The sequence below is a fragment of the Penaeus japonicus genome, unplaced genomic scaffold, assembly GCF_977035675.1.
Source record: "Penaeus japonicus unplaced genomic scaffold, GWHDUDI00000001_assembly GWHDUDI00000033, whole genome shotgun sequence".
NCBI lineage: Eukaryota > Metazoa > Arthropoda > Malacostraca > Decapoda > Penaeidae > Penaeus > Penaeus japonicus.
Genome location: NW_028234435.1, coordinates 1,065,141 through 1,075,140, shown reverse-complemented (window position 1 = coordinate 1,075,140; position 10,000 = coordinate 1,065,141). Strand labels below are relative to the sequence as shown.

The 10,000-nt window shown below is 43.7% G+C and overlaps 1 protein-coding gene across 1 annotated transcript in view; it reads left to right on the top strand.

Annotated features, from left to right (window-relative positions):
- Positions 1–10,000, top strand: part of LOC122265253 (very long chain fatty acid elongase 7) — a 304,329-nt gene that overhangs the window by 45,056 nt on the left and 249,273 nt on the right. The window lies entirely within an intron of this gene.

The following is a 10,000-nucleotide window of genomic DNA, read 5'->3' as shown; positions in this document are numbered from 1 at the left end:
ATGTATATATATCCATATACATATATATAATATATAAAATATATATATATATATAATATAAATAATATATAATATGTATTTAACATATATATATATATAGATATATATTATATATATATATATTTATATTACATATATATATAACATATAACATATATACAGATATACATATACATAAATATATATAGAATATAAATATATATATATATATATATTTTCATATATACATATGTAAATATTAATTTATATATATATTTAACATATGTATATATATATATATATATATTTAGTTATGCCATATATATATATTTATATATATATATAATAATAAGTATATGTATCTTATAATATATATATATATATATATATAAAATAAATAAATATATATATAATCTGTGTGTGTGTGTGGTATATATATGTAAGTATGATGTATATATGTTATAAATATGTGTAATTATTTATATATAGATTTATACAATTTATACATATATACATACATACACCATGTATGAATATAAAGAATAAATATGTATAATTATATATATATAAATTTATACATATTTATACATATTAAACATTTTATACTTATATACATACATACATATATTATATATATATATATATAGATATATATATATATATATATATAAATATATATTTATATTCTCTTTATATATATTTAGATTAAATATATATATATATATATATATATATAGATAGATTTGAAAGATAGCATAATAGATAGATAGATAGATAGATAATATTTATATATTTTATTTATATATATGTATATATATATTTAGATATGTACATATATATATAATATATATACAAATATTTATATTTATATATATATAAATAATAAAAAATATAGATAAAATATATATATATATATATGTGTGTGTGTGTGTGTGTGTGTGTGTGTATGTGTGTGTGTGTGTGTGTGTGTATGTGTGTGTGTGTGTGTGTATGTACATTTTGAAACTCGACATGGTGTTCAGTTCGACAGAGTTCTCTGTCTCTTACAGGACGTGGGGTTTTGTTCAGTATCTTGCTTGCCCTAAGGATTGCATTGGTTCCTCTTGACGTGCATGCGGGTTGGGTCACGCAAGGTCTTTCAGGGTTACAAGTAGGTCATGCTCTGAAAGAAGATTTCCTGGTGTTGTTTTTATTAGTTAGTTTGCATTATTTTGTCCGTTGGCTTTGGATTTGGCTTCCTTTTTTGGGAGCTTTGATTTAGAGGGACGTGTCACTTATTCTAGAAGAAACTGACGAGGATATCCTTTCCCAAGAATTATCGAGATTACACTAATTTAAGATTTTGTCTGAAGCTTTTTAGACAGTATTTTCCTCCTCCTCCCGCTTCCTATTTCTCCTCTGCCTCCTCCTCTTCCCCCTCTTCCCCCTCTTCCTGTTCCTCCTCTTCCTCCTCCTATTCCTGTTCCTCCTGTTCCTCCTCTTCCTCTTCCCGTCTCCTATTCTTCCTCCTCTTCCTCCTCCTTACCACCACCATCTCCCTCATTCTCTTCCTCCTCCGGGACGTATCGACCAGTGGATACATAACCTAGTTAGTGTAAAAGACCGCGTGAATTCTTCATCTCCGCGGGAAGCGAGGACTGTCGATGACAAGCCACGTTCAAATGACGTGACTTGATCGACATGAAAGCGACACCTTGTCATCTCATCTCCACGTTCTCTCTCCTTAGTTCCCCCCCCTCTCTCCATCTCATCTCTCCTCTCTCCTCTCTACTCTCTCTCAGTCCTCCTCTCTCTCTCTCCCTCTCTCTCCTCATCTCTCTCTCTCTCTCACTTTTTCTCTCTCTCACTTTCTCTCTCTCTCTCCTTCTCTCTCTCTTAACTCGCTCTCTCTCCTCATCTCTTCTCTCTCTCTCTCTCTTGAGGGCGAATAGAGTATCGAGTTACATCTCTCTTTTCCCTCTCTCTCTCTCCTTCTCATCTCGCTCTCTCTCTGGCTCTCTCGCGCCTTCTCTCTCTCTCTCTTCTCTCTCTCTCTCGCTCGTCTCTTCTCTCTCTCTCTATAGGCACTCTTTCTCTCTCTCTTCTCTCTCTCTCTCTCTCTCTCTCACTCTCTCTCATCTCTCTCTCTTCGACTTCTCTCTTCTCTCGGGTCTCTCACTTTCTCTCCCCTCTCTCTCTCTCTTCTCTCTCTCTCTCTTGTCTCCTTCCTCTCTCTCTCTCTCTCGATCTTCTCCTCTCTCTCTTCTCCTCCTCTCTTCTCTTTTCCTCATCCTCTCTCTCCTCTCTCTTCTCTCTCTCTCCTCTTCTCCTCTCGTCTTCGCTCTGTTCCTGTCTCTCTGCTTCTCTCTCTCTCTCTCTTCTCTCTCTCTCTTCTCACTCTCTCTCGCTTCTCTAAACTCTCTCTCCTCTCTCTCTCTCTCTCTCTCTCTCTCCTCTCTCTCTCTCTCTCTCTCCTCTCTCTCTCTCTCTCTCCTGTCTCTCTCACTTCTCTGTCTCTCTCATCTCTCTTTCTCTCTCCTCCGTCTTGGCCGCGCTCTCTCACTCCTCTCTCTCTCTCTCTCCTCTCTCTCCCCCTCTCCCCCGTCTCTCTCTCTCTGTCTGTCTCTCTCTCCTCTTCCTCTGTCTGTCTCTCACGTTCTCTCTCTCTCTCTCACTTCTCTCTCTCTCTCTCCCTCTCTTTCTCTCTGCCAACTCTCTCTCTCTCTCTCTTCTCTCGTCCTCTCTCTCTCTCTTCTGTCTCTCACGTTTTTCTCCTCTATCTCTTTCTCTCTCTCTCTCTCTCCCTTCCTCTCTCTCTCTCTCGCTCTCTCTCTGTCTGTCTCGTTCACTTTCTGGTCCTCTCTCTTTCTTCCCTCTCTCTCTCTTCTCTCTCTCTCTTCCTCTCTCCATCGTCTCTCTCTCCTCTCTCTTCTCTCTCCTTCCTCGTGATCTGTCTCTCTCTTTTCTCACTCCCTCTTACTCTCTCTCTCTCTCTCTCTCTCTCTCTCTCCTTCTCTCTCTCTCTCTCCTCTTCTCTCCTCTCTCTCTCTCTCTCTCTTCTTCTTTCCCTCTCTCTCTCTTCTTCTCTCCTTCTCTCTCTCTTCTTCTCTCCTTCTCTCTCTCTTCTTCTCTCCTTCTCTCTCTCTCTCTCTCTCTCTCTCTCTCTCTCTCTCTCTCTCTCTCTCCCTCTCTCTCTTTCCTCTCTCTCTCTCCCTCTCTCTCTCTCTCTCTCTCTCTCTCTCTCTCTCTCTCTCTCTCTCTCTCTCTCTCTCTCTCTCTCTCTCTCTCTCTCTCTCTCTCACTCACTCACTTTCTCTCTCTCTCTCTCTCTCTCTTTCTCTCTCTCTTTTAGATATTTAATTTCTTCCTCTTCCCTTGATTTCTTCCTTGTTCATCTTCTTTCTTTCTCCACTTATTCTAACCATCCCTTCTTTGCTTCTTCATTCTTCATGTTCTCCTCCTCCTCTGCCTTTTTATCTTCCTGACCCCTTCCTTCTTTCCTCCTGTCTCCTGACTCCTCTTCCTCCTGCTGTCTGTCCCCCTTTTCCTCCTCTCCGCTCCGACTCCCCATACCCCCTCCTCCCCTTCCTACTGCCCCCATCCTTCTCTTTCTCGTGACCCCCTCCACCCCTTCCTTCTACCCCCTTCCTCCTCTTTCTCCTTCCCCCTTCCTCCTTCCTCCTTTTTCCCCTTCCCCCTTCCTCCTTTTTCCCCTTCCCCCTTCCTCCTCTTTATCCTTCCCCCTTCCTCCTTCCTCCTTTTTCCCCTTCCCCCTTCCTCCTCATCCCCCCCCCTTCCTCCTCTTTCTCCTTCCCCCTTCCTCCTCTTTCTCCTTCCCCCTTCCTCCTCTTCTCCTCTCCCCTTTCCTCCTCTTCTCCTTTCCCCCTTCCTCCTCTTCTCCTCTCCCCCTTCCTCCTCTTTCTCCTCCCCCCTTCCTCCTCTTTCTCCTTCCCCCTTCCTCCTCTTTCTCCTTCCCCCTTCCTCCTCTTTCTCCTTCCCCCTTCCTCCTCTTTCTCCTTCCCCCTTCCTCCTCTTTCTCCTCCCCCCTTCCTCCTCTTTCTCCTCCCCCCTTCCTCCTCTTTCTCCTTCCCCCTTCCTCCTTCCTCCTTTTTCCCCTTCCCCCTTCCTCTTCTTTCTCCCTCCTCCTTCCTCTTCTTTCTCCCTCCTCCTTCCTCTTCTTTCTCCCTCCTCCTTCCTCTTCTTTCTCCTTCCCCCTTCCTCCTCTTTCTCCTTCCCCCTTCCTCTTCTTTCTCCCTCCTCCTTCCTCTTCTTTCTCCTCCCCCCTTTTCTCCTCATCCTCATCCTACTCCCCATGCTCATCTTTTTTTAAAACATGAGATTGAGGTCGAATTCCTCGTCCTTGATTAAATGACATTTGGATGCTCATGCTTAAGGCAGACGCCCGAGGAGTCTTCCCGGAACTGGAGACGAAACACCGAATTGCGGGGAATCTTGCAAGGAGGGGGTTGCAGGGAGGGTGATTGCAACTCACGAGAGGGACGGATGCAGTCTCCCCCTTTGCGTAACGATATATAAATCCCGTAGATTGTGGTAAGAAGAGCTGTGACGGGAACATGACTACTTTTCATGAGATAGTTCTTGTTTTGAGCGTTTTGACTGATGCTTCTCCGTCTGTTCAGTTGAGTCCGTCTCCTTCCGGTTACTGCTGCAACATACCCCTTTTATTGACTAGCCTGTTAGGTTGAAAATCTGGTTGGTTGCCCTATTACCTTGGGATCGAACTATATGAGTGAAATGCAATTGACGCTGTGCACCGCAACAGACATAAGTATTATAATGATTTGCGCTTAGAAAACGTAGACTTGCAACAAAGACTTGGGCATGTTGGCAGCTTAGTAATTGTTATGTTGGGGAAAAATTGTCCATGGATTTATGCTAATGAGTCTGTTTTATTACCTTGTGAAAAATGTACTACATATCATTACCGCAGCGATTAACTAATATTATTAACCATGCATTGCAGTGATTTATAGCATTTGTTATATGACTCTCCCATAGACTTATATCAGCAACAACTTTATTTGAAGATTGAGCAATCAAAGGAAATATGGCACAGGTTCCGGATAGGAGAAAATATTAGCTTTTAGTAGAAAAAAGAAGCTGTTTTTAACTCTTTGGCTTATGCTATATCCTTGAATTATATGTATATGTACAAATGAATGATAGTACTTTTACATTATGGAAGATACGGTGTGTACTAATAACACCCTTGATACACTTGCCGCAGAAGCCACACTTCCTCCATGCTGGCGGGCTTGGGAGAGGTTTGTTTATCTTTGCGAATCGCACTCTCTCTCTCTCTCTCTCTCTCTCTCTCTCTCTCTCTCTCTCTCTCTCTCTCTCTCTCTCTCTCTCTCTCTCTCTCTCTCTCTCCCTCTCTCTCTCTCTCTCTCTCTCCTCTCTCTCTCTCCTTTTTCCCTCTCCCTCTCCCTCGCCTCCTCTCCCCCCTCTCCCTCCTCTCCCCTCTCCCTCTCCCTCTCTCTCTCTCTCTCTCTCTCTCTCTCTCTCTCTCTCTCTCTCTCTCTCTCTCTCTCTCTCTCTCTCTCTCTCTCTCTCTCTCTCTCTCTCTCATACTTTGAGAGTAACTGGCTAGTGCAAAAGTTGCTTGGTATATACAAATGTCCTTTGTTAAACACATTCTGTGATTACTATAATTGCTCGTGAAGTGTGTCAGGTACACCTCATTGTTTTTGTATATTTTGAGGTGTGTAAAGTGTGACTGAAGATAACAGAGATCTGAATAAATGCGTAATTGATAGTTATATGTGATGGCTGATAATGAAGTTAATTTTCGACAGTAGGATGGCTGTCTTAGGCTGCATTTTCTCGCGTTGGCTTCTCACAATTTTCTTTTTAGGCACCATCAATTTCGCAGGCATTTAACACGGCTAATAATTTGATTGCGCAACTCTTTTTTCTTCTTCATAATTAGACTTTGTATCTTCAAGGACTTTTGTACCATTCATCTTATTACTCGGCAAGGACGCATGTATATACTTAACTTTCTTCTCTCGAGGTTTAGTCCTCCAAAGTAGAGCTGCTGTACCTTCGAGACGGTCAGTAGAAGCAGTAGTTGTTTCGTGGATTCATTATTATAACCAAGAGCCAGGTAGTCTCGATAATCTTTCGTTGAAAGGAATACCGAACTTCAAAATGTTGCCTGACAGTACAGTTGTTATTGAATGAAATTGCGTAGCACTCACTGAATACGTCTGTTTACTATTCCTGTGTGAGTGACGCGGCAATTCTCCTTTTCCTCTTCTCTTGAAGGATAAGACTGAAAGGTACATTAAAGGCCCGCTATTCTTCAATAATGGAGCGCTGCCCATCGACTATTCCGGAATGATTGGCAGCGCCGTTTTACCGGTTGTTCCTCTAAATGCGTTATTGTGTTTGGACAGAATTACTTCTCCTTTCACGGCTGTCGATCCCGATATATGTGTCTGTTGATTGCTGTTCTTGGAAATGGGTTCTTGTCGTTTTGAGATATTGTTTTAGTTAATTGAGGAGTGGAGGGTCGGAGGCAGCAGATCAAGGCGCGTGGTCGGGTCGGGGAGGAAAAAAAAAACAATAAAGAGACTAGAGAAAGACATAAAAGTGATAGGAATATTGTGTGTCTCTCTCCTATATATGTATATCTGTCTCTGTCGCTCCTTTATCTCTCTTTCTCTCTCTCTTTATCCCTCTTGTCTCTTCACTTTGTCCTTTTAAGCCTTTCGATCTTAATTTCTACTCTTCCTCTACCCTACCATTTCCATCCCCTCTCCTCCCCTCCCTTCATTCTTTCCCTCCCGTACCCTACTCCTCCTCCTCTCCTCCCCTGCCATCAGTTCTCCTTCGCCCCATTCCTCCCCTCCCCTCCCCTCCCCTGTTCCTAGCTTCCCTTCCTCCCCTACCCCCCCCCCCTTTTCCCCGCCCATTCCTCGTCGTCTCTGTTCTCGACAGAGTGAGAGGAACGACAGCCTTGTGCCCTTGTATCGTGGAGGCCCCGAGGCGGGCAGGTGCCATGGTCGTGTATCTTAATCAACTTTTTTTTCCATAAATATTGAGAGGGTGAAAGCTATTGTGTTTGCGTTGGCTCTCTTCTTTTTTTTTTCTTTTAAGGGAAGGGGCATGCGACTGTTGGGATGTAACCTACGTAAGTGTGCCTTGGTGAAGGGGGAGGGGGATGGATCACGCTAGGTCAGGTCATCATTAGACCTGGCACTTTCTCTCTTTCTTCCTCCTATCCTCTCTCTATCTCTGCCCCCCCCCCCCACCTATCTTCTCTTATTCACCCACCCTTCTCTAACTCTTTCTCCCCTACCACTCCCCCCCCCTCTCTCTCTCTCTCTCTCTCTCTCTCTCTCTCTCTCTCTCTCTCTCTCTCTCTCTCTCTCTCTCTCTCTCTCTCTCTCTCTCTCTCTCTCTCTCTCTCTCTCCCCCCCCCCTCCTCTCTCTCTCTCTCCCTCTCTTCCTCTCTCCCTCTCTTCCTCTCTCCCTCCTTGCTCTCTCTCCCCTCTTTCCCTCCTCCCTCTCACCCTCCCTCCCTTTCCCTCCCCTCCTTCCTCCCTCCCTACCCCCCCCTCCCCTCCTTCCTCCCTCCCTACCCCCCCCCCTCCCCTGCACTCAGGGTGGCAGCAGCATGAAGGCAGAGGGTCGACGAGTGTTTGCACATTGTTGCATTTATGGGGTGAGCATTGGTGCTTGTGTTAGGTGCGAAAAAGGCAAGTTACTGCTTATTGATTTGACAAATAAGCTGCCCTCTTGGCGTGTTCGTTCGTAGTGGTGTGTCCTATCCAAAGGTTCTACGTTTTTCATTTTTTCTAATGAATACATCACACAACGGGAAGCCGCGAGAGGTCGTGGCAGGCACGGGCGACTTTCTCTCCTTGTTGCATTTATCCGAACAGATGAGTTGCGTGACATTGCAGAGCCACGAGAACCGAAAATTGTCCCACCAGGAGATAAGAGTCGATAAATCAATGCGTGTGGTGCGCGCTCTCGCACACGTGCGATCTCGTACATACGTAACTCACACACACACATGCGCGCGCGTGCCCTTATCTTACATTTACTCAGCTGCTTACTCGTTTATTCATATTCATACACGCGCACTCACGCCTATTTACACACCCACGCACGCACGCACATACACCAGATACGTTCTCTTTCTGAGGAAAGGTTGGAAGCCTCGAGGAGTCCTTTTCGAAATCCCTCGTCGTTCGCCCCGAGCAACCGACTGAAAGTTGACGCAGCAAATACGGCACAGAGCGCCTGCCCGTTGATGTGCGTGTTTGTGTCCGTGCGCGCGGCCTTCCAGCTCTTTCCCGCGGTGTCACAGCGATACCGCGAAACTGGTGTTAACTGGAACGACAGCGGGCCAAGACAAAAAAAAAGAGAAATGTCAGAGAGACAGTTCCAGGAAGTTCCAGCAGTGCAGAACGGTTTTAAAAATTCAACGGCGTTCGTGGGACACCTTTTGACTCCCCCCCCCCCACCTCTCCTGGCTCTCTCATCTCCCCCCTCCCCCGCGAGGAATGATTGGGGAAGTATCGGTTTAATTAAGAAGAGGGAAGCGGTGTCAGGGGGGGAAAGTTGAGAGGAAGAAAAGAGGAATGGGTATTTTTTTGAGTGATTAGGGTGGGGAGACTCGCGATGAAATCTTGTAGCGGAGGGAGAGAGAAAGAGGAAGAGAGGGGGGATGAGGGAGGTGAAAGAGGGAATGAGAGAGAGAGAGAAGGAGGAATAGGGAAGGAGAGAAAGAGAGAGGGAGAAAGAGGGAGAGTAAGAATGAGAGAGAGGGAAAGAGGGAGAGTAAGAAGGAGAGAGAAAGTGAGAGAGAGAGAGAGAGAGAGAGAGAGAGAGAGAGAGAGAGAGAGAGGGGGGGGGGAGAGAAGGAGAGAGAGGGTATGAGGAGAGAAGGGAAAAAGAAAGTGAAAATTTGAAGCAGAAATAAAGAAAAAGAGAAACAAAACCATCCGAAATAGACATTCCAGATTGACCTGAAAGCACGCTTACATAATAGTAATGCTAAGAAACACAACGTTACACATCGTGACAAGTTGCGGTTGACAATTAGCCTTTTTATGAGGGATATGATCTGTTAAAACGTTTTCCCTCCCTTTCTCTTAGCGAATTATGGCGTGGCAGGAATGGGATTAGAACATTCTCAAAACTAGTGAGATGACAGAAATCAAGAAAGCATGGAGCTGACTTGGAGAACAGGAAGCTGGTATGACATGAAATGATAGACCACAACAATGAGCGGAATTGTCTCCAGTAACTAATTACAGGGCGAAGGGGTCGCGTGAAGGCCACGCTGGCTTTGAACACACACACACACACGCACACATATGTGTATATGTGTGTGTGTATATGTATATGTATGTATATATAAACATACATACACACACTTACACACACACACACACACACACACACACACACACACACACACACACACACACACACACACACACACACATATATACATAATATATATATATATATAATATATATATATAATATATATAAATATATATACATATATATATATATAAAACATATATATACATATAACATAACATACATATATATACATACATACATATACACATACATATACATATACATACTCATACATACATACATATACATGAACATAAACATACATATAAATATACACATACATACACATATACACATATATACATATATACATTACATACACATATATACATACATACATGCATGTGTGTGTGTGTGTGTGTGTGTGTGTGTGTGTGTGTGTGTGTGTGTGTGTGTGTGTGTGTGTGTATGTGTGTGTGTGTGTGAATAGATACACATCGGCCTGTAAAAATACTTGTGGCGTTTCTCAAACATACTTTCACCATTGAAAATTGAATAACTTAGAAACCACGTGGACATTACAGAGTTGAGCTTGAACTCTGTGTCCACTTTTTCCCCCCTGTCATAAGTGGCACGAAGTTGTCCTTTGGTTCCGGGCCATCGCGGCCGAGCAGGGCTGGAAGGGCGAAGA